This window comes from Pinus tabuliformis, chromosome 6 (assembly GCF_031772625.1).
Source record: "Pinus tabuliformis cultivar Carrire ecotype Pingquan chromosome 6, CPIR1, whole genome shotgun sequence".
Taxonomy (NCBI): Eukaryota; Viridiplantae; Streptophyta; class Pinopsida; order Pinales; family Pinaceae; genus Pinus; species Pinus tabuliformis.
Window position 1 is genome coordinate 1,192,405,841 of NC_142292.1, and position 22,758 is coordinate 1,192,428,598.

General features: G+C 40.1%; 1 protein-coding gene across 4 annotated transcripts in view; it reads left to right on the forward strand.

Annotated features, from left to right (window-relative positions):
* LOC149263020 (Putative methyltransferase family protein) overlaps positions 1–22,758 on the forward strand; it is a 346,478-nt gene that overhangs the window by 146,634 nt on the left and 177,086 nt on the right. The gene's annotated exons all lie outside the window — the stretch shown is intronic.

Consider the following 22,758-nt stretch of genomic DNA (forward strand, 5'->3'; position numbering starts at 1 on the left):
AAAGAAATACTAATTCACCCCCTCTTAGTATTTCCAGCAATTGGAATCAGAGCCAGGTTCTTTCAGTCGCAGCATAACAACTAGAAGGCAGGTCACAGGTGAAACAAGATGGAATCATCCATGAATGACAAGCCCAACATTGAATGTTACAAATGCCATAACTATGGGCACATAGATCAAGATTCCAGGTACAAGATGGAATCTTCCATGAATGCAACCCTAACATCAATAACAGGAAGGTTTGGAGAAGAAAATAGATGCAAGAATATCAAGCAAATGAGAAAGTCTTAGCAGTCATGCTTTCAGGTTTTGTACAGGCAAAAGGACATGATGAATCTTCAATGGAGGATGTTAAAATTCAATATGATCCGACCGAAGAGTTGGGTGATGCATTATTTTGAAAAATCCAGCTTGTTGACTCCTTGAATATTGGACAGGGGGAGTCTATGCAATAGTAGTTGCATGTTTGAAGATCTATCATTGACAAGTTGACAAATGGTAGATATGAAGAACTATTTTGAACAACGTTCGATAGTATGAACAGGTTCAGTGAAGTAGCAGTTCTGGTAGGCATAGTTGCAAGCATAATCACAAAAGGTTCCATCTCATGGATTTAAATTGACAGGTAGAATCAATTGTGGCAATCCATATGAAACATAGTATGTTATGGGGAGATATGTTGTTTATTGCAACAAGAATTAAAGCATTTCGAACTAGATATGTATCTTGCGGGAAGAAAAAGGATGACATTTCGTCAGGGGTAGACAGGTTGTTACAACAAGCATTGAAGAAGGCATTTACAAGCAGACAAGCATCTTGCAGGAAGACAGAGGAAGGCATTTCATCAGGGGGAGCATAGGCAAGTTATAGGTTCACAATAAGAAGGCAAATTGTCAGGGGGAGTCACCCTTTGCCATTGATGTCAAAGGGGGGGATAAATTAGGAAAAGAAGATTGAGGCATGAAGTTAGGGGGGGAAATGATCGCAGGGGGAGTATGTGTGTTGCCATCAATGACAAAGGGGGAGATCGTTGAATGGTGGTCATTGATGTCAACGTATGGTTGGAAACCCTAACTCTAGGGTTTGGATTCCTTGGACAATGGACATACCCCACCCTTGGTCAAGGTTTTTGAAGCAACAAATCAATGTATTTGCCTTAGAAATCACCCTTGATGGATTCTCCTCGTCGAGCTGTTTCCGGTGGTATGTGGCATGCCACGTGAGGCCTCATTTTTTGTAAATTATGCTTGGTTGAAGATGGAAGACCCAATTTGTGGGTAATAGCCCAATGGGGTGGTGATGTGGCAACCTCTCCTTGATCAAGTCACATGGTTAAGTAATAAGGCTCCTCTCCAAAATTAAAATATATATCTTGTGTAAAAGACTAAATTGTGAGGGCATGTGAGGGTTTTGCAATTAAAAGACAAATTAAATATCAACATTTAAAAAACTCTCAAAGGGGTTTTTTCCCTCCATAAATTTGAATTTTACTCTAATTTCTCTCCTAAAATAATGAATTGCATTCCCCAAATTAAGTCATCTCAAGACTATATAATAAGCACCCTATCTCCGTCACAAAATATGTATCTAACGTGAAATCAAAAGATTTGAAGAGCTATAAAATACTTTTTCGGTCCCTGAGGAGCAAAAGTCAAATCTTCTTGAGATCGAATGTTTGATTGTTTTTTTTGGAATAGAGCTTTGTTGGTTTTGCCAGGGCTTGAATTATAAGCATTATCTCTAAAGCCCATATCCATTCAAATGTTGACCAATTCAGTCAAGCCTTTGAGCAAATGTGAGCAACTTGAGAGTCAGATCTGGATTAGGGTAAATCTCTGTGGCCACAACAGGTCACAACTTCTCTAATTTGTCTCGTGGCCCATATTGTAGCACGTTGATATCTGTTGAAGAATAAATTTAGGGTTTCGCTAGGCTTACATGACTTCCAATAGGAAATAATCGATTGACTTCTTGAAGCTTTGGCACAATGGATAATTGCTCCACGGCTCTGTGAATTTTGGACAAAATTCAAAAATTCTTGAGGTGATCGGTTCTTATTGTAGCTGAAAGTGTATCAACTTTGCGATCTTAATGATCTACTCTTCTACAGCTAAGGATTGCGTGCAAGTATGACATTTCCGTCCTTGCATTGATTAGAGGTTCTGAGGCACATCAGTGAATTATTTTTGCAACATCGTGATCACTCCTAAGCTGCGTTTAAGACTCGGTTTGAAGTTTTCAGTCTTGTCTCAATAGCTGAACATATATATAATATTGACATTCCTGCGGTTCTACCAAGAAGATAAGCCGACACAAACCACTTAGGTATGCAAATTGCATTGAAGCATCAATGTGTTGTTTGGATAAAAATTTCATTAAACAAAGAAATGTTTTAAAAGCAGTATATACACATGATATCATAAAGATCAGAACCGACTCCAAAATATTAAGGTTTGGGTCACATAATTAAATTCAATTTAATGTCTTAATTATATGGGAATTGTTGATAGCTATTCAAATTAATGTCAATTATTGACAACAAAGTTGATTATGGGCACATATTGATTATTGGAGGTCCCACATTCAATTTCTTTTTTTTTATTAATTATAAAAGGGAGGCTTAGCTTTGTAAGCAATTAAATAGCACAATTTGTATTTTGTGAGTCTGAGGTTGTATGTTCATTGTTCAAAGCTCTTAGGTCAAGTTTCTTTTTATTTTATTTTGTTGCCAATTTGTCGCATGGTTTACGATTGTTGGTGGTTGGTATGAAAACATTTGGAGGGCACACAGAAATATACAATTTTGTAGAATGCTTAGCTTACTGTATGATTTATTATGATTTTTGAGAGCATTATTGATCCAAATTGAGAAACGGGAAAAGTACTGAGATCAAAGCTCATAGACAGATCTTATTGAAGTAAATTGTTCTATCACTTAGATCTGTTTATGCTACAACGACATATACTTTTTGATGCTTGTGGAATAACTGCTGTACTTAATAATGATTGACTTGATATTATTTGTATAATGCTTACATACTTGTCCATATGATTATCTTGATGTCCTTGTGCTAGAAAACTAACATATGGAGGTGCTTCATAGCTATATCTGAGCAAGTTAAGCTGCACTGGAACAGATACGGACACGGGGTTTGAAATGGATACGACAATTTTTTTCGAAAAATTAGGATACAATACGGCAAGCAAACAACATATATATATATATATATATATATATATATACCATTCATCTTTTAGAATCTAGAATCTGTATCTAAAAATACATAACCATTGTCATGTATTCAACATAAACAAATCATCATCATCATCAATTCAGCATAAACATTGTCATCATCATTAGTAATTATTATAACATTCAACATATAATCATAATCATTAGTAATGTAATAAAAAATGCTACAACCTTTGTGCTTTCGGGTCCAACTTCTTCAAAGAACGTGTCATGAATGGCAGATGATATGTATCTTCCTTGCATGGCAATGAAAAGGTCCATGGGATCATTGGGATATTCCTTCAAGACCTATTTGAACATTTCAATCTGCTCAACATCAACTTGGTCTCTTGACTATATGCAGGCAAAGGATTGGCTAGAGAAGATTTGTTATATTGGAGGGATTTATGAAGTCAAGAGCAAAATCAATGACAATTAACAAAACCTTAACCAAACTGAAATTTAATCTCTCGAATAAATCTCTTTATGAAGGCATTCATCAAACCCTTTTGTTTGCATTTTTGAACATTTATCTTTTTCTTAGTAAGAATCCTTAATAAATATATGGAGTTCTGTTGATTCTAAAGATTTAGAAGAGACGTTATGAGATTGTGTTTATAGTGAGTTTATTTGCAAATCTGATTTCTTCATTTTTATTATTTATTTATGACTATACAAATTTTCACGCTTTTTAACATTGTAAGGGTGGATTCCAATCAAAATTGTCGTGGATATGTTTCCGGAAATCCCTTGGAAATGGATCCAAAAAAATTTAAATCCCTTGGAAACATATCCAATTCCCAATCTGAAGTTTCTGGTTTTTTGAAATGACACAAAAACGCTTTTACAACATTTCGGACAAGAATTGTATCCATTTTCGTATCGGAAACAGGGGTCCGTGTTTCCAGCAAATTCTTCAGGGATTTCAGGGAACTTTCAAAGCAACTACAAGATGTATGCTAGTAGGCCTCCTTGGGCAGAGATTGAGACTGTTGCAAGGTCGTAGAGATAACCTAAGGCATTTAGGATTGAGCCATGAATGGACATCAGTGCCAACAACATATAAAGCGGTACTTGCAACAACATAGTGATTGATACATCCTTCGACATCGGTACAACAACCTAAGATCATGTAATGTCCCTTCCTATATTATTTTGTTACAGGTTTAATTTCCCACAATTTTGGATAGTTTTGGAGGGCATGGAACCCACTCAATTTTGCTATAGGGACTTAGGGAAGAAAAGAAGTTTGTATTGTTTTGTTAGTGGAGTGTGGGGGCCACCCACATGAGAAAAACAAACTTGGCCAAGTGAAGAGTTCGAATAGCCTTGGAGGGAAGTTGAATGGCAAGGTGGAGGGGCCCACATGGGAAGGAAAGCCCACGAAATTATAAATAGGAGGAGCTCATCCTCACAAAGGGTCTTTAGCCAATTGAACTCATTTTGTTGTTCGCGCTGCTTATCTGAGTCACTTGCTGTTTAGCAACGAGTTTTCCGTGCGGAGAACTCACGCTTTCTTCGAGGGACTTCAAGTGCCACCCTAGAGAGGTTTGTCACTTCATTTCGGAGGAGAGCTGGGAGAGATTTCAACACTTACATTCAGGTATTCACTCAGCCATAGCGTGTTCCAGGAGGACGCAGGAGGAGCACACGTGGGGGTCATTTCGGGTGTCTTCCAGGGAGCAATTGCCAGGAGAATTTTGGTGAGGAAGGTTCAGGGATATAGCAGGCTTTGTCTGGAGTTTTAGAGCAGGAGGATGCGTCTATAGTTTAGTACGAATTTGCAGCTCCTGGGCCAGCGCAAAGGCCTCTCACTGGGCACATGTGGGAGTTGGAAGATTGTGTTGTGAGGCTGGTACTTGACGGGGAGATAAGGGAAGCATTTGGTGAAGTGTTCGCAAGAATATTGGAGTGCTTGGGGAAGGATTTCACTGGTGTGCAGGCAGGCTGTCCTTCCTAGTAGTTTGTGGAGGACGTGGTTCTTTGGGGGCCGAATTTCGGGGGTTAAAACCAGGCCAAACCCTTTTTGGGTTTTGGTGGGTTTTGCTTGAGGAGCTTGGGGCTAATTTGGAAGAATTTTCTGAGCACTGGAGATGGGGTTTTCAGCAACATCTTTGCAGGAGACAACACAATTTTGCTGGGGCAATGCAGGGCATCACTGAGATAGCTGATTTTGTCATTCGGTCTTGTAGGTTGATCACCTGGGCTTTGCTTCGCTTGCCTTTTGGGCAAGCCCAGGTGCACTCCTCGCACATTATTGTATTATTGCTCCATATTCATAATAAAATGGCTTAGTTGCTTCTCATTTCCAGTCTATTTATGGGTGTGCTCTAAAGTTTGAAATTTTCTAGTTGTTGAATTTGTTATTTTCTTTGCATATCACTGTTTTTCCTAGTTTCGAACATTATAGTGTTATCGAGCCCAGATCTTGGTTCAGCCGTGGGAGACTTTTCTTATGAGTGAGGAGGACATGTAGAATATCACCTACAGGAGACAAAGGTGCCGGAGCCGGGAAAGGGATTTAGAGATTACACCAGAAAGTGAGGAGCGTGGGGAGGCTATGGTAGTAGTGGACATGGTGGAACCCAGGAGTAAGGAGGAGATGGCCTTTGACAACCTATTGAAGGCCCTTAGTGATTTAGCAAAGGGGCAAAAGGAGATGTTGGATGAGATCAAACAACAAAACTGAGACTGAAGCATCCACTGAGATTTCCTATTTGGGGAGACTTTTGGGGCCTCCCAACAGTATGACCACCCTTCACCGGCTACTCACCCACCAGCCTCAGGTGGGCCAACTAGGACCATGCTGCCTTCTTTCCTACCGTCAGCACCTAGTGAGCAGGGTGGACTAGATGACTAGATGCCCATGGGGGAGTATTTTAGGGAATGGCAATCCATGGGGGAGGATTTCAAGGCAACCCTATCTTTTAGAGACTATTGTCAGCTCAAGCAAAATGAGAAGGGCATGAATTATGGAGGCCAGGGCATGCAAAGCTCCAAGTTGCAACGTACTATTGGGAGGATGTACTTCCCTACATATGATGGCACTACCAAGTGCACAACTTGAGCTTGGGTGGAGAAGCTAGATACTTATTTCCAGCTCAACAGGATGATGGAAGTGGAAGCCATTAAAATGGCTACCCTACACTTGGAGGGGGAGGCACACGACTGGTGGTTTCATGGCTTGTCCACTCTGGGGCATGCCAACGTGACTTCCTATGAGGATTTCACAAGGAGAGTGGTGGAGCATTTTGATCGAATGGATCCAGAGGCTCACTTCAGGGAGTTGACCCAACTTTAGATAGACGGGTCATCCATAGTAGTATATAGGAGTTTATGAGGGTTTCAGTCATGGTGCCAGATTGATCAAATGCTAGGAGGGTGGACACGTTCATAGAGGGGTTGCTCAAGCCACTGCGTGGACTGGTGAAGTCACGCAAGCCTTCTACTCTACAGGAGGCCGTGACATGTGCTAGAGACCTGCAGGGGGCCATCCCCAAGACCTGGGCACCTATTCCATCACGTACTCCCTACCCTCAAAAGGGAAGTGACATTAAACCACCACCATAGAGAGCAACCCAAGGATGTGAGCAACTAGATGAGGAGACTCGGAGAGACCTCAGGAGGAAACTGTGCTTTACTTGTCGGGAGCCATGGGCACCAGGCCATCAGTGCACAGCGGGCAAGGCCCATTATATCAAGGTCTTTTCGGATAGTGATCAGGAGGATGATGTGGAGCTGGAGTATGGTGGGGGAGAGAGTGAGGGTCCAACAGAGAGGGGACCCCTACCACTACCACCACATGGGGGAGCATCTTTTACACCATTTGGGGGAGTCCTTGCTTCCTTGTGCGGGGTCCCCAAATTTCTGACCCTGAGGATTAGAGGCACAATGCAGGGGCAGCATGTCTCAGTCCTAGTAGACAGTGGGGCCACCCACAATTTCATTGATGCTCAGATGGTCCAGAGGAGGGGCATCACCACAATAGAGTTTGAGGGGTTTTCCGTTCTAGTGGCGGGGGACAGGACTATATAGTGCACTCGGGTGACCATGGGGAACTACTTGATGACAGACCATTTCTTCGTCGTGGATGTGCCGAACACCAACGTAGTGATGGGTGTCCAATGGCTATACTCCCTTGGCCGAGTCACCACCGATTGGAGGAAGTTGGAGATGGAGTTCACCAGGTCGGATGGCAAGCTGGTAGTCCTTAGGGGAATGCACTCGTATCCTCCACAGACAGTTTCAACACATCGGATGGAGGCAGATTTGAGGCACAGGGACATAGCGTGGGCCGTGGAGTTGACGATTTTAGAGGCTGGGGGAAAATTCCAACTACCACACCCGGACATACAGGCCATCTTAGATAGATACTCGGTAGTGTTTGGGGACTTCCCACCGGGGCAACCACTAGACAAGGGATTCGAGCACACCATTGAGTTGGAGCTTGGTGTGCAGGCAATTATCACCCCCCCTTATAGGCAACCCAAGGCCTATAAGGACGAGATTAAGCAGGCCATCAAGGAGTTGTTGGCGTTGGGCCACATTAGGCCGAGTTCCAGCCCCTTTGCTTCTTTAGTGGTGTTGGTGAAGAAGAAGGACAGAACCTTGCGCATGTGCATTGATTACAGGGTGCTCAACAAGAAGACTTTGAAGAACCGATACCCCATCCCGCACATTGATGAGTTGATGGATGAGCTTAGAGGAGCTAAGTACTTCTCTAAGATAGATTTGCGCTTGGGGTACCATCAGATCAAGGTGAGGGATCAAGACATCCCTAAGACGACCTTCAGATGCCACTATGGGCATTTCAAGTTTCTGGTCATGCCCTTTGGGTTGACCAATGCACCTGCCACCTTCCAGTCGTGTATGAACCATGTGTTCTAGGGGCAGTTGAGGAGGTTTGTATTGGTGTTCTTCGACGACATCTTGATCTACAACAGAACTTGGGAGGAGCACCTGCAACACTTGGAGGCGGTGTTGCGTATTTTGGAGGAACACTAGTTTTACGCCAAATTGTCCAACTATGAGTTTGGGATGACGTAGATGCTCTACTTGGGGCACATCATTGGCGTAGATGGGGTGAAGGTGCATGACAAGAAGATACAGGCCATTGGGGGTTGGCCGGTGCCTAGAGATGTGACAACGTTGAGGGGGTTTTTGGGCATTTGCACCTATTACCGGAATTTCTTCAAGGGGTTCTCATAGTTGGCGGCACCCCTCACAGATTTGACCAAGAAGGGGGCTTTTGCATGGACAGATGGAACCCAGTTAGCTTTTAATCACCTCAAGGAAGTGATGAGTAGTTTCCCGATGTTGGCACTCCCGGATTTCACTCAGCGTGTTGAAGAATCTAGGGCAATTAGGTGTAGTGTGATTCTTCGTTACTTGATAACAATTTGTGGAGTCTTTTTACTTTTTCTTGTTAGATTAATCTTCTTCTTCTTATTATTAATGCATGTGTTTGTACTTCATCAAATTGCTACCAAAACATCAGAACAAGAACACAAAATGTTTGCTCTCTGCCAGGGCCAAAACCTCTCTTCTCTTGAGAGGAAAACCCTTTAGTAAGTTTCTCTTATTGAAGCTTCTTATTGATAATTGCGAAATCTTAGACCCTTGACTAGAATGTCCTCTATGCATAAGTCAAGTCCTTTATTCTTTCTGCACTTTGTTCCTCGACATTTCCTTCTTCCGGCACTTCGTTTCTCGGCACCTCGTCCTCCTTCCAACTTTGTTGCACTTTCTCTAGAGGAGATACCTTGATGAGACCCTTTCCTTCTGATGATCGCTTCCTTCTCTTTACCAACCATTGAACTTGTATGACTGTAATGGGAGGGCTGTTATGACAATAGAGACAACCTTCTTACCTTTGCATGTGTGACTGTTTTTCCTTGTGATGTTGACCTCTTCCTTTTTTGCTTGAGTGAGAGGCTTTATAAGCCTTGTTTGCTAGCCCAAAATAGAGATATATGTCACTATGGATTTTTGCTGGTATGACCACAAGAAGACCCTTCCTTTTTCGCATGTGTGGTTGTGTTAACCCTAGAAACACAATACCTTCCACCTCAACTTCTTTCTCTCTTCCTTGCTGCCCTAGAAGACCTCTTCTTCATCCTTTTCTCAACTTCTTCTCTACTCAGATTTCAGAGCTCTTGATTGGCATTGTAATGGAGTGGACAACTTCTATTTATAGAGGACTGTCCCTCCTTTTAGGTTGACTAGAAGGCCGACATGTTAACTGTTTGTAGGCCGACCTGTTATGCAAACTTTGGATGGTTCCTTTGGGGGTGTAACATGCTTGGAGGAGCTTCTTTGACAATGCCTTTGCATAGGAGGGGACTTGACTTTGCTTGGAGGTATTCTCTTAACCCTAATACATGGTGTAACCTACCCTTAAGGCCTTCAATATTTCCTTTTGACTATTTGACTCACCTATAGCACTTAGCATGTGCTAGACCTATTTCAATGTGTAAGAAACTCATTGACATATATTATAAAAAAATAATATTTCTTTTCTTGAATAAGTACAAATATCAAAAGTACATTTATGAAGACTGAACCTAGTTACATTTCCTTCAACAAGCCGTTCACAGTGGAGTTTGATGCATCAAGAGAGGGTATTGGGGCAGTATTGTCCCAGGATGGACATCCCATTGCTTTCGAGAGCCAGAAGCTCCTACCACATGAGAGGTTGTATTCTATATACGACAAAGAGATGTTGGGCATCATGCATGCGTTGGCTAAATTCCGACAGTACTTAGTGGGCGACCGATTTCGGGTGAACACAGATCAAAATAGTCATCGCAACTTCATGGGGCAACAAGGCCTCAATGACAGACAACAGAGATGGGTCAGCAAGGTGTAGGCCTACGATTTTGATATTCAGTACGTGCGGGGAAAGCACAGTGTAGTGGCTGATGCATTATGAAATCAAGAGCAAAATCAATAATAACTAACAAAACCTTAACTAAACTGAAAATTAATCGCTCAAATAAATCTCTTTACTAAGACATTCATCAAACCCTTTTGTTTGCATTTTTGAACATTTATCTTTTTCTTAGTAAGAATCCTTAATAAATATATGGAGTGCCGTTGTTTCTAAATATTTAGAAGAGACGTTATGAGACTGTGTTTATAGTGAGTTTATTTGCAAATCTGATTTCTTCATTTTTATTATTTATTTATGGCTATACAAATTTTCACGCTTTTTAACATTTTAAGGGCGGATTCTGATCACGATTTTTGTGGATTTGTTTCCAAAAATCCGGAAATGGATCCAAAAAGATTTAAATGCCTTGGAAACGTGTCCAATTCCAAATCTGAAGTTTCCGATTTTTTGAAATGGCACAAAAACGTTTTTACAGCATTTCAGACAAGAATCATATCCGTTTACATATCAGAAACAGGGATCCGCGTTTCTGGCAAATTCTTCAGTCTTATCAGGTAACTTTCAGAGCAACTACAAGATGTATGCTAGTAGGCCTCCTTGGGCAAAGCTTGAGACTGTTGCAAGGTCATAGAAATGATCTAAGGCATTTAGGATTGAGCCATCATTGGACATCAGTGCCAACGACATATAAACCGATACTTGCAACAACATATTGATGTCGGTACAACAACCTAAGATCATGTAATGTCCCTTCTGAAATTATTTTGTTACAGGTTTAATTCCCCACAATTTTGGGTTGTTTTGAAGGCCATGGAACCCACTCAATTTTGATATAGGGACTTGGGGAAGAAAAGAAGGCTGTATTGTTTTGTTAGTGGAGTATGGGGGCCAACCACATGAAAAAAACACACTTGGCCAAGTGAAGAGTTTGAATAGCCTTGGAGGGAAGTCAAATGGCAAGGTGGAGGGGCCCACATGGGAAGGAAGGCCCACGAAATTATAAATAAGAGGAGCTCATCCTCACAAAGGGTCTTTTTCTAATTGAACTCATTTTGTTGCTCGAGCTGCTTAGCTGGGTCAGTTGCTGTTTAGCAACGAGTTTTCTGTGTGGAGAACTCACCCTTTCTTTGGGGGACTTTGAGTGCCACCCTAAAGAGGTTTGTCACTTCTTTCCGGAGGAGAGATGGGAGAGATTTCAACACTTACATTCAGGTATTCACTTAGCCATAGCGTGTTACAGGAGGACGTAGGTGGAGCGCACGTGGGTCTCATTTCGGGTGTCTTCTTGGGAGCAATTGCCGAAAGAATTTTGGTGAGGAAGGTTTAGGGATATAGCAGGCTTTGTATGGAGTTTTGGAGCGGGAGGAGGCAACTACAGTTTAGTACGAATTTGCAGCTCCTAGGTTAGTGCAGAGGCCTCTCACTGGGCACACGTGGGAGTTGGAGGATTGTGTTGTGAGGCTGGTACTTGCCGAGGAGATAAAGGAAGCATTTGGGGAAGTGTTTGCAGCGATTTTGGAGTGCTTGGGGAAGGATTTCATTGGTGTGTAGGCAAGTCGTACTTCCCAACAGTTTGTGGAGGACGTGGTGCTTTGGGGGCCGAATTTCAGGGGTCAAAACCAGGCCAAACCCTTTCAGGATTTCGGTGGGTTTTTCTTGAGGAGCTTGGGGTTAATTTGGCAGAATTTTTTGAGCACTGGAGTCGGGGTTTTCAGCAGCATCTTTGTAGGAGGCAACGCAGTTTTGCTGGGACAGCAGAGGGCATCATTGAGATAGCTGATTTTGTCATCCGGGCTTGTAGTTTGATCACCTGGGCTTTGCTTCGCTTGCCTTTTGGGCAAGCCCAGGTGCACTCCTCCCACATTATTGTATTATTGCTCCAGATTCATAATAAAATGGCTCGTTTGCTTCTCATTTTCAGTCTATTTATGGGTGTGCTCTAAAGTTTGAAATTTTCTGTTGTTGAATTTGTTATTTGCTTTGCATATCATTGTTTTTCCTAGTTTGGAACATTACAGATCATAAGCAACTTTGTATAGTGGATTTAGTCATCTGCTCCATTGTAAGAACCCTAATTTTAAGAACCCTAATTTCAAACTAATTTCAAAATACCAGAACTTGAATTTAAATACCGAATTTTAAATAATTAATCTAATGAATACCAACCTGTCGGCTCTGTTGCAAATCTCTCTGCTTTGCTGCAATTCTTGTCCGGCTGCGTTACCAAAACGGCCAACACTACCCTGCCGAACTGGGTACAACCTGGGTACACAGTCTCAGAATGCTTTCCAATCGAAGCAATCTGATCCCCGGTGCCCAAAAACTCTAGTACTATTAGAACTCAATCAGAACTCAAGAGTTTCTGTATCTCTATATTAAAATTGAAATTGTTCTTTGTTTTTTCTCCCCCCCTTCTCAATATTTCCTTCCTCCTTTTAGTTCCCCGTCCACCGCCTTCCTCCCATCTCCGTGTCATTATTTTGATATGTGTGATTTTTATAAAACCAAATCTTATTTGATTTTGTTGATTTTATTCGGATATGGAGATTTGATAAAAGTTTATTTATTATTTTAATAAATTAATTTGATTTATTTAATTTATAATTTTAATTAATTTATATATTATTAATTTATTAATTTTTTTTATTATTATTATTTTTAATTTAATTTGTAAATTAAAATTAACATTTTCTTTTAGTTTACGGATTTATCATATATATGATATTCTGGTGAGGTATTAATTTAGTACTTTAATTTATATCTTTCTTGTAGTAACTAGCTTATATATAGTGCGATACATGCGGGTCCATGCATACGTAGCTATCGTATGTATGCTAATATTCGTATTTTATTTCTAGTTATAAGTGGGTCATTACATACATTCCTCTTTCCAAAAACTTCGTCTCGAAGTTAGGGTTTCCAAAATATATTAGTGTAAGTATATAAGTCTTTGTATTTCGAGATTGAATTTGTTTTATATGAGTACTTAAAATTTGTTTTCTTGAATATTTTAAGATTTTACAAATATAATATTCATGTTCTGCCTCTGTCGGGTTCCCAAGCTATTTTCAAATCATCCTATCCTTCCTAATCTCTTCCGCTTCCATCGTATCCGCCTTCTACTAGAGTGTGCCATGGCGTCAGCTATATTGACTAACCATTCATAGGTTCTCAAGGGTATCAACGTCGATTATATCAACCTGATTGCCCAGTAGGCATCTGGTAGTCATCATCACACGTCTAGGGGAGCGTAATTCGTACAGTTCTCTCATGACTTCAGGTTTTGGAGGATAAACGGTGGGTAATACCTCCACCCCTCCTAGTGGGACTTGAGTCAATGCTCTTTCATGGAACCTTATTAAGCCTTAATTGTACTGAAGTTTTTGTCATCACGTGGCCATTTTGGTAATATGCAATGTAAACACTTGTCCATATATTATAACATATGCATCAATATTTATAAAATAAACGGTTTATGCATAGCTCATACATGTTGTTATCTACAGTGTAATATACTTGGTCATGTCCTGCTCATGTTATTGGCTTTCATATTGAAATTGTAATCATTCTTTTATTTCTATCTCACTAATCATATCGATATGCATAAATGAAGCAAAATTTATAGTATCTTAATTCCTATCATAATTCATGATTTAGATTTTATAAGAAGGTTAATCAAATATTGAACTTCATCTTTGTATCCATAACTCAGTAATGTTAATTTAAATAACATATTTCATCTTGGTATCCACGTACCAGTAGAATTAAGCAGGTAACATATATCATATTTCAGTAACATAAAAATTCCTTCCAAAAATAGTTTTGAGTATCTGATTTAAAGTAAAGTAAATATATACAAAATATGGCTTAAATTTCTTCAAAATTGACACAAGTTGGGGTATTTCTGACATACGATTTTTGTATCTTCCCAAGTAGCCGATTTAGGGCTATACTTATCCCACTGGACCTTAACTTGGTCTACCAGACGATTCCTGAGCTGTCGAATCCTACGTTCTAGTATACGTAATGGTTCGACCGAAATGATTCCCTCGTCCGATACCTGCAGTTCCTTCCATTGAAGGTTATGAGATTTGTCAGCTATGTAATGTCTTAATATAGATACATGAAATACATTATGAACTTTATGCAAGTGAGGTGGTAGTGCAAGACGATAGGCGACATGTCCAACTCTTTCCATGACTTTAAATGGTCCGATAAATCGGGGTGACAACTTTGTCCCTTTTCCAAATCGGATAGTGCTTTTATTTGGTTTGATGCGGATGAAAACTTGATTCCCTACTTCATACTTCCTGTCAGTTCTGTGGGCATCAACTTAACTCTTTTGTCTGTCTTGTGCTTCTTTTAACCGCTGTCTAATTTGTTTTACTTGTTCCTCTATCTCTTGGATTAGATCTGGTCCTACTATCACCCGATCTTCTAACCTGTCCCAACTTAACGACGTTCTGCAAGGTCTGCCATATAATGCTTCAAATGGAGGCATTCTGATTGAATTGTGGTAACTGTTATTGTATGCAAATTCGACTAAGGATAAGTACTTTTCCCAGTGTGATTGTTGATCCATAACGTACATTCTCAACATATCTTCTAGTACTTGATTTACCATTTCTGTTTGCCCATCAGTCTCAGGATGATAAGCTATACTCAAATTTAGTTGAGTTCCTAAGGTTGACTGCATGCAAGTCCAAAATTTTGAAGTGAATCGTGAGTCTCTATTTGATATGATCTTCTTAGGTACTCCATGAAATCTGATCATTTTATTTATGAATATTCGAGCTACGTCAGCGACTTCGTAAGTATCTCCTATGAGAATGAAATGGGCGCTTTTTGTTAATTTGTACACTACCACCAGAATAACATTGTGTCTTTGTGAAGTAAGAGGTAGTCCGACGATAAAATCCATAGAAATTATCTCCCATTTGGTCATAGGAATGTGGTGAGGTTGCAGGATCCTTGTTGGGTGGCAATTATCAGCTTTCACTTGCTGACATTCAAGACATTTTGCAACGAATTGAACGATATCGCGTTTCATGCCTGACCAGAAGAAGAGTTTCTTGGTATCAATATACATTTTCTTTACCCCAGGATGTGCACAATACACTGCTCTATGGGCTTCCTTAAGGATGGTGTCTCGGAGATCCCCATTATCAGGAATATATATCCTTCCATGAAATCACAAGATTCCATCATCTTCTAGTTCATACCCCTCAAACTTAGGTTCTTTTGGCTTTTTACTATCAAGACTAGATCTTACCTTTAAATACCAGCTATCTCTTATGAGATGTTCTAGTACTCGTTGCCTTAAGTCTACTTTGATAGGTATGAGGGAAAATATTCGGGGTCTTCTGCTTAAAGCATCTGCCACTATGTTTTCTTTTCCTTTAATGTATGATATTCCAAAGTCATATTCACTTAGGAATTCACTCCATCGTCTTTGTCTAGCATTCAAGTCTCTTTAGGTAAACAAATACTGTAGACTTTGATGGTTGCTTTTAAGCATAAAACTTCGTCCTACTAGATAGTGTCTCCATATCTTTAAAGCTAGTACTGCAACGGTTAACTCTAAATCATGAGTGCCGTAGTGTTCTTCATGAGGCTTTAACTTTCTTGAGACATATGCTATTACCCCTCTATCCTGCATTAATACTGCACCTAGCCCTTGCTTAGATGTATCAGTACATATAGTAAAATCTTTGTCCATATCAGGGACTCGTAAGATTGGTGCATTGGTCAGCAGTCTTTTGAGTTTAGAGAATGCTTTATTACATTCCTCAGTGCATTCATACTTAACACCTTTATGTTGAAGAGTTGTAATTAACTTTGCAATTTTGGAGAATCTTTCCACAAATCTTCGATAGTAACCGGCTAAACCCATAAAGCTTCACGCTTCATGTGCATTTTTCGGTATTGGCCATTCCATGATTGCTTTTACCTTTTCAGTATCTACTAAAATTCCTTCACCATATATGATATGGCCTAAATAATGAATCTTTTCCTGAAAGAAAGAACACTTGGATAACTTTCCATATAACTGGTGTTTTTTGAGGTAGGATAATACTATCCGTAAATGGTCTTCATGATCTTTCTCATTCTTGGAGTAGATGAGAATATCATCTAGGAAAACTTGTACAAATTGATCAAGATATTTGCGGAGAACGCTGTTCATTAGGTTCATGAATACTGCTAGTGCATTAGTCAACCCAAATGGTACCACAGTGAATTCATAATGCCCAAAGCGTGTTCGGAATGCAGTCTTAGAAATATCGTTTTCCTTAATCCTTAGCTGATGATAACCCGATCGTAGATCGATTTTTAAAAAGAGAGTAGCTCCCTTCATTTGGTCGAAGAGGTCATCAATTCGAGGCACTGGATACCGATTCTTTACTGTAGCTCGATTCAAGTTTCGATAGTCTATGCATAATCGTAAGGAACAATATTTCTTCTTGACAAAAATTACAGGAGCACCCCAAGCTGAAATACTGGGCCAAATGTGCCCTATATCCAATAGTTCCTTCAATTGAATTTGCAATTCTTGAAGTTCTGGTGCTGTCATTCTGCAAGGTGTTTTAGAGATTGGTTCTGTACTAGGTTTCAATTCTATTGTGAGATTTAGCTCTCTTTCGGGGGGTAATCCTGGTAGTTCCTTTGGAAATACATCTGGAAATTCGGCTAACACCAGATATTGTTCTAAGGATGGCCCTTTTTCCTTACTTCTTGAACTGCATATGCCTGACAACCTTTTCTTAAGCAACGCTTCATTTGCATTGCTGATATGTAGTGTAAAGATTCTTTTCTTTTGATACCTTGAATTTGGATCGTCTCTCCTTTATTATTTATACCGAGAATTCCTTTACCATAATAGTCTACCCAAGGTTGATGAGCTTCTAACCAATCCATACCTATGACGAGGTCATAATTTCCTAAGGCTGTGACATAAACTTTTAATTTAGTCGAACAGACCCCTAGATCAATTTTGCATTCCTCCACACTTAAATCTACGGATTGGAGTTCTCCTGAGGCCATTTCTACCTGTCTGAAATCATTTTGCTTGCGAGCTGCCAACCCACATTTATTTAATGCATATGACGAAATGAAACTATATGTGGCACCAGTATCAAATAAGATTTTGAATTTTATACCATTAATAATACCTGAGGATTCCACTATAGTGGATTGATGTGCTGCTTGATTGTTGTTGACTACTACATGGATTCTATGATTGCCTTGGGTATTTGATGCTAACTCTTTCCCTGTTCTATGCATTATACTTGATGAAGCTTCCGGACAATCACGTTGGAAATGTGGTCCTCCACATCCCCAACAATTAACCTGGGTCAGTCCCTTTGAATCGTATTGTGAGTTTCTAGATAAAGAGCTTCGTCCTCTTATGCTACTTCCTTTCGCATTTCTTCCTCTATTAGCAGTTCCACGAGATTTCCATTGACTTGTGTTTGATGATTCAACAGCTATAGGATTAACTACCATGGGAGCTCTTGCTCTTGCTCCTCTTGGAGTAAATCTATTACCATAAGGAAGTGGCCTTGAGCTACTTCCCTTGAAGAAGTTTCGGGGAGTCTTTCCTAGAAATCCTAGTTGTAGAGATTCTATTGGCCTGGCGTCCCTTTTTTATTTCTAGATTCTCCTTTGCATAACGACAACATTCCACTGCCTCGGCTGTTGATGATGGCTTCCACATCCTAACCATGGCCCTGATGCGAGGGTTTAACCCATATACGAAGCGCTTAGCTTGACGTTCATCAGAATCTAAGTAATGAATGTATTTCACAAGCTCCATAAACTTTATTTCATATTCTTCCATTGTTTTATTACTCTGGATTAACGTATGAAAGGCCCCAACTTGTTGTTCTTGAAAATATGGAGGTAAATACTTAGCGCAAAATCTTTCCTCGAACAATTCCCAAGGGACATTATCCGTTGTGAGGTGTAGTTGTTTTTCCAGATTTCCCCACCAAATCAAGGCGCTTTCCTTTAATTGAAATACGACAATTTTTGTTTTTGAAGTAGAAGAGTACTCTCTTAGTGCAAAACATCTGTTCATTCCTTCTAACCATGCCTCAGCATGTTCTCCAACTCGTCCTCCTGAAAATTCTGGGAGTTTAATTTTCTGTAGCTCCCTAGAAATATCTTCCTTTGATTGTCTATACTCAGAACTTTTGGGTTCCGCTGGATTTGTTTCTTCGGGTTGAGGTTGCTCTTCTTTGGTTTTAGCCATTGTCGACCCTTTTAATGTTTCCAATATGGCTTCCAATGAGCGCATTATAACAGTCAACTCCGGTGCTAGAGCGATTGGTGTTGATGATGGTCTTGATGGTGGCGGCGATGGTGGTGGCAATGGAGATGGTGATGATGACGGTGGTGGCGTTCATGACAGTGATGCTGCCCTATCACGTCGTAAATTCAAATTAAAATTAAAATTTTCTTTTAGTTTACGGATTTATCATATATATGATATTCTGGTGAGGTATTAATTCATTACTTTAAGTTATATCTTTCTTGTAGTAACTAGCTTATATATAGTGCGATACATGTGGGTCCATGCATATGTAGCTATCATATGGAGGTCTCGTATGTATGCTAATATTCGTATTTTATTTAAGTTATAGGTGGGTCATTACATCCATGAGCTTCCTAATGCATATTCATTCATGAGCATTACAACGTTTGTGACGAGGGAAATAATGGTTTCCATATAGTGACATTGTCAAGGTTGATAGCCAGATTTGTGATATAGGTTGAGCAGAAGCAGGGCTGTTTGTTGATAGTTGTACAATAGTTAGAATTGTTACAAAGATTGAGTAGAGTTGATATTGATATACTAAGCAGAAACAACAATGATTATATTTCGTTATATTTTGTATTGATTCAGAGCACATGTGGATCTAATCTTAAAATTGTGAAACGTGGTTTGTCAGCGGAACAGGGTAGCAAGGTGGTACAAGGCAGGAGAGTGGGGTCTCCTTTAGGTTGGTGCTTGCACAGGGTGTCGGTGCAACCTTTCAGTCGAAGTTGATAAAACACATCCAAGTTCGAATGATTTTATGAAGATCAGTCATCACAAAGCCAGGGTGGTAGGGCGATGTGACGAGACAGGTTGCAGCTTGTTGTGGGGGTTGGAGCCTCTTACCAGATGTAGTTGGTGAATCATGTCTCCATTCAGTTGTAGCTGATAAACCATAGTAGGTTGTAGCCTACTAGGGGTCAGAACCTCCATCTAGTTGATGCTGGTAAAACAAATCTCCATATTTGTATTCAAGGAGTTTGGGGCTTCCTTGTGCAACTACACTAAAGTGATGTACTGAATTAAATATAAAAAGCATTCTGTGGTTTTCCCTCGCTTTGGGTTTCCACATAAATCTTGTGTGTACTATCTTTATACTGTGCATTGTTGAATGGTGTTGTTTATTGTTTTTATTATCTGATATTGATTAATGTGAACTTAATGCTTTGAAGATTAATATTTACTAATTGGAAAGTAATATTGATTCACCCTGTTGACACCTAATCCGCAACGGATGGGTGAACTGGACAGTCATCAAGAAGATGAACTGATCCGTCATATTTTTGTATATAAATGTTAGTTAGTTTATGAATAATACATCACAATTGTCTTCCGCTCATTTATTCTGGAGTTACCCTGGCCTGACATGGTATCAGAGCACAGGTCCCAGTCCCTGAAATAGTTGTAACTCCTGCTGTTTTGAGAGCTGCTCATACCTGAGCGCTGCTCTCTCCTGAGCGCTGCTCTGCTCTGACATCCTGAACGCTACTGCACTATAAGTGTTGATGCGTTTCTGATTTTTGAATTGATATTGAATGCCTCTGACTGCCAGAGACTGCGCCCTCTCAGATCATGAGTAATTGATACTGAATGTGCGTTTTTTGTTATTGAATGCATAGAAGCGTTTTTTGGTGCCTCCGCGCAGGAATACCTGACACTCGTTTTTTTGGTGACGAGTCGTTTTTTGTTATTGAATGCATAGAAGCGTTTTTTGGTGACTCTCGTCTTTTGGCTTGACATCTGCGTATATACATTGTTTTTTTGTTGAAAAGCCGGAGACCCTCTCAGAGGAAGATCACCGAGCGTTGCGCCATAGCCGCTTTTCATCTCGCGCCATATACCCTTGATACCCGTGCCATTTCTCACCCTCACGTTCCTGTTTGTTGCGTTCTCCGCTTATCTTCAAAAGCCGGTCATCTTCCACCTGTATCTTTATCTCCTCCTTGCTCAGACCTGGAAGTTCCACCATCAAAATGTGTGCTTCGGGTGTCTCCTTCCAGTCAGCCAGAATGTTGTTCAGTGATAGGGACGTATGATCATCCCCGCCTCTCCTTGGGGAATTAATGGCAGCTTGAAATAGCTGATCCCTCACGTCCGAAGGCAATGTATCCAATGCATTATTATGGCCACCAGACATTGGAATGAGGGCACCAAACTTTCCGACTTTTGCCATTCTGCCGTAAAACGAGCTATCTGGAATCACCAGGCGCAGGATCTTGGCAGAGATTGTAGGCAAATGAAGGATATTTTTGGGACCGAAGTCCTCCATCTCCATCTTTATGAAGCCTGAAGCGATGCCACCTCTGTCTACACCTCAAATACTTGCGCAGTTTGATTATGGTAGCTGGTTTGCGCAGTTTGTTTATGCAGTGTAATTGCGCAGTTTGATTATGCATATAACCAAATGACTTGCGCAGTTTGATTATGGTAGCTGGTTTGCGCAGTTTGTTTATGCAGTGTAATTGCGCAGTTTGTTTATGCATATAACCATATGACTTTAACCTGATTCATCTCAAAAAGTTTGAGAATGACAAGAAAGATGATTTTAATGGCGGTATAATGTTGTGCTGATGATATGTATTTATGATGGCAGTTTTAAGTATTGTGTTGTAAGCAGTTTTCAAAGGGGTTATATAAGCAGTTTTCAAAAGCATTCAAAGTCATATCAGTCAGAACATTTTATATATCAAAGCATTTGTGGAGGTGATATAGTGATATTGCACAGTTTTTTATTTTTGGTAATGCTGTATTGAAGCATAAAGTGATATAATATTTCAATGAAATTCTGATGCCTTCTGTCACACATTAGAGGGATTTGTAGAAAATATAGTGCATAAGGCTGTAAGGAAGTTTTTTTTTTTTTATCAAGCAGAAGTATTTTTTTACAGAATGCATTCAATCATCTCTATGGTCGGAATAGTGCTCACTGGCAAGGAGAACTATTCTGAATGGTCTCGGATGGTAAAACACACCCTCATCTACAATGAGCTGTGGAAAGGAGTGTGTGTCGGAGAAGAAGACAAAGACCCTGTGCAGCCTACATCAGATAAAGAACTTGTCATTTGGGAAAACAAGAACAGCAAAGCCTATGCATTGATCGCAACATCTGTAAATGAAGAAGTAAGTCGTCATATTTCATCCTATTCCACTGCCTTTGAAGCTTTACAAAAGCTGAAAGAACTCTATGATTCACATTCTGCACTTGAAGTTGTTCAGCTCATGATTAAACTCTTCACTCTTGAACTCAAAAATAATGATCCCCTTGCTCTTGCATCTGAAATAAAGTCTATAATGCATGATATTAAATCCACTAAGGTTGAGCTGGATATCTCTCTTATTGCCTTTCTCAAAGCACTCTATCCTACTTACTCTAATTATCTTGAGTCTTTACAAGCAAATGGAAATCTTAAAGACATAACCTTTGAGTCTCTTGTGAAAAAGTTTGCTGAAAGAGAGAAAGCCTTTAGAAAGAAAACAGTCCCTGAATCTTCTGAAGAGACTGTTTGCCTTGCTCATAAAGAAAAGCATCCTGCTCAAGATTCTACAAGAGGAAGAGGTGGACGAAGAGGAAGAGGAAGATACTTCAGAGGCAGGGGGGCAGACATTCTCAAGCAGAAAAGGCAGATCTGCATTGCATTCGCTGCAAACGAAATGGATCACATGATGCTTCTACATGCAAGCTACCATGGGACAAGGTTGAGCAGAGAAGAAACCAGCAGAAAGGTAAAATTGATGACACAGACAAAGGTAAAGCACCTAAATCCGCTCACTATATTGAGGCACAATGTAACATTGGAATAAATGAAGACTTGTTTAATGCTTCACTTGCTTCTTCGAAAAATGACTGGTTGCTTGATTCAGGAGCAACCTGTCATATGACTCATAGGAAAGATTTTTTTGAGGATTTCACTGATAATGTTGATGGAGAAGTATACTTTGTAGATCAGTCAAAAATCAAGCCATCAGGGCTTGGCACAGTCAGGCTTAAACTGCCTGGTCTTCCAGACTTTCTTCTGGATCATGTTCTATATCTCCCACAGCTCAAGAGAAACTTGCTGTCCCTGGTCCACATCCACCAGCAAGGTCACTCCATTCATATGTTTGATGGCAAGCTTGAGGTAAGAAAGGCATCTGACCACTCGCTTGTCATGAGGGGTATAGAAGAAGAAAGACTTCTTAAACTGCAAGGAACTTCTACTCATGCACAATATTTTTCATATATTTCTCATCATGAAGAAGGTACACTTCCATCAAGTTTATTATGGCATGCTAGATTTGGACATTTAAACTATGACAGTCTTCGCTTATTAAAGAAAA